The sequence below is a fragment of the Thalia democratica genome, unplaced genomic scaffold, assembly GCF_965202585.1.
Source record: "Thalia democratica unplaced genomic scaffold, ktThaDemo2.hap1.1 HAP1_SCAFFOLD_1461, whole genome shotgun sequence".
In the NCBI taxonomy this organism is placed as follows: Eukaryota; Metazoa; Chordata; class Thaliacea; order Salpida; family Salpidae; genus Thalia; species Thalia democratica.
The window spans coordinates 1-2,500 of record NW_028140318.1 but is presented as its reverse complement, the minus strand read 5'-3'; the positions used below and the strand labels follow the sequence as shown (position 1 = coordinate 2,500).

The following is a 2,500-nucleotide window of genomic DNA, read 5'->3' as shown; positions in this document are numbered from 1 at the left end:
ACGCTCGAGCCGAGTGATCCACCGCTAAGAGATCTCTCGTGTTAATCAATCTCAATGCAACCAAAAAATCGTGTTCAAAAAGAAGCGGCCGCGCCAGCACTTGCGTGCTGAATTATTACTCCCGCTGTCAGGAAGCAACGCGACCGAACTATAACAGTTACAGGGCTCGGTCCCTTCGAAGAAGAGACGTCGCTTGAAATCAAATTTCGATTCGTTAATGATCCTTCCGCAGGTTCACCTACGGAAACCTTGTTACGACTTTTACTTCCTCTAAATGATCAAGTTCGATCGTCTTTTCGAACACCGGCGAGTGCGTTGCCGCACGTACCAGGCTCAATCGGAGGACCTCACTAAACCATTCAATCGGTAGTAGCGACGGGCGGTGTGTACAAAGGGCAGGGACGTAATCAACGCAAGCTAATGACTCGCGCTTACTGGGAATTCCTCGTTCAAGGGAAACAATTGCAAGTCCCTATCCCTAGCACGACCGGGGTTCAACGGATTACCCGGACCTTTCGGCCTAGGGAACACACGATGATCCGGTCAGTGTAGCGCGCGTGCGGCCCCGAACATCTAAGGGCATCACAGACCTGTTATTGCTCAATCTCGTGTGGCTAAACGCCACTAGTCCCTCTAAGAAGTTGTCTCCGACCCAATGGGTCGAGCAGCTATTTAGCAAGTAAGAGTCTCGTTCGTTATCGGAATTAACCAGACAAATCGCTCCACCAACTAAGAACGGCCATGCACCACCACCCACAGAATCAAGAAAGAGCTCTCAATCTGTCAATCCTCGCTGTGTCCGGGCCGGGTGAGATTTCCCGTGTTGAGTCAAATTAAGCCGCAGGCTCCACTCCTGGTGGTGCCCTTCCGTCAATTCCTTTAAGTTTCAGCTTTGCAACCATACTTCCCCCGGAACCCAAAGACTTTGGTTTCCCGGAAGCTGCCGGACAGTTCTTAAGTTCGACACTGCCCGATCGCTAGTCGGCATCGTTTAAGGTCAGAACTAGGACGGTATCTGATCGTCTTCGAACCTCTGACTTTCGCTCTTGATTAAAGAAAACATTCTTGGCAAATGCTTTCGCAGTCGTTCGTCTTGCGCCGATCCAAGAATTTCACCTCTAACGGCACAGTACGGATGCCCCCGTCCGTTCCTATTAATCATTACCTCGTGCTCCGAAAACCAACAAAATAGAACCGAGGTCCTATTCCATTATTCCATGCAACATTATACAAGCGTAAAGCCTGCTTTGAACACTCTAATTTTTTCAAGGTAAACTTGCCGGACCACCGCAACACTCAGTTAAGAGCACCGCGAAGGCACCGACCAACAAGAACAACGAGGCCAGTGCTAGCCTTTCGACCGACCAACCTCGCCGTCCCTATATCCAACTACGAGCTTTTCAACCGCAACAACTTAAATATACACTTTTGGAGCTGGAATTACCGCGGCTGCTGGCACCAGACTTGCCCTCCAATGGATACTCGTTAAAAAGTTTAAAGTGTACTCATTCCAATTGCAGGACCTCGTACGAGGTCTGCATTGTTATTTTTCGTCACTACCTCCCCGAGCCGGGAATGGGTAATTTGCGCGCCTGCTGCCTTCCTTGGATGTGGTAGCCGTTTCTCAGGCTCCCTCTCCGGAATCGAACCCTGATTCTCCGTCACCCGTTACAACCTCGGTAGGCCGATACCGTACCGACGATAGTTGATAGGGCAGTTGCTTTAATGAGATGTCGCCAGCACTAGGCCGTGCGATCCGCAAGCTTATCCAGAGTCACCATTGTAACGACCCGAAAGCCGGTTAGTTTTGGTCTGATAAATGCGCGCCTCACGTCCAGTTCGGCGCTTTACGCATGTATTAGCTCTAGAATTGCCACAGTTATCCATGTAAAAGCGTACAATCAAATGAACCATAACTGATTTAATGAGCCATTCGCAGTTTCACTGTACGTGAGCTCGTACTTACACTTGCATGGCTTAATCTTTGAGACAAGCATATTGACTACTGGCAGGATCAACCAGATAACTATCCGAGGGCGTTTAAACCCGTTGCTCGACTGAGCGTTTTTACTGTATAAATACAGACCTTTTCTATCACTCGGCTTAAAAGCCTTGCGAACGTTACTGAAAGTCGGCGCCGGCCTTTTGCTGTTTAAAGCGCCAGCCCGCGTCGACTGCAGCATGCAGCTATACAACTGACTGTTCTTTCTCCCGACCAACCGTTTGCCTTCTGCCGGTTAACTCGTCAGCAGCAACACGCCATCTGTCTGCTGCAGTTACCCGCCTCGAGCCGTGCCTGCCTGCGTCGGCTACTCGTCTCGACGACTTCGCAAAGCTATAAGCCTACCGCCGCTGGACGCTTGTAGTTTTTCATACGCTGCTCCAATGCGTTTACATAGCACGTTCGCCGCCGCTGCAATAGCCGCGCCTCGGGTGCTAAACAGTAATGCTTTAAGCCCGCTTTCTCGCCAAGTCGACCGAACGCACAAACACGTCTCTC

The 2,500-nt window shown here is 50.4% G+C and overlaps 2 non-coding genes across 2 annotated transcripts in view; both read right to left on the bottom strand.

Annotated features, from left to right (window-relative positions):
- LOC145848493 (5.8S ribosomal RNA) overlaps nucleotides 1-33 on the bottom strand; it is a 153-nt gene extending 120 nt beyond the window's left edge. The window contains exon 1 of the ribosomal RNA XR_014371995.1: nucleotides 1-33. This exon is cut by the window's left edge and continues 120 nt beyond it. This is a non-coding gene — a ribosomal RNA (5.8S ribosomal RNA).
- Nucleotides 34-215: 182 nt separating this feature from the next.
- On the bottom strand, nucleotides 216-2,025 carry LOC145848487 (small subunit ribosomal RNA). The gene has a single exon (XR_014371989.1). It is a non-coding gene; the product is annotated as a small subunit ribosomal RNA (ribosomal RNA).
- Nucleotides 2,026-2,500: the final 475 nt, after the last annotated feature.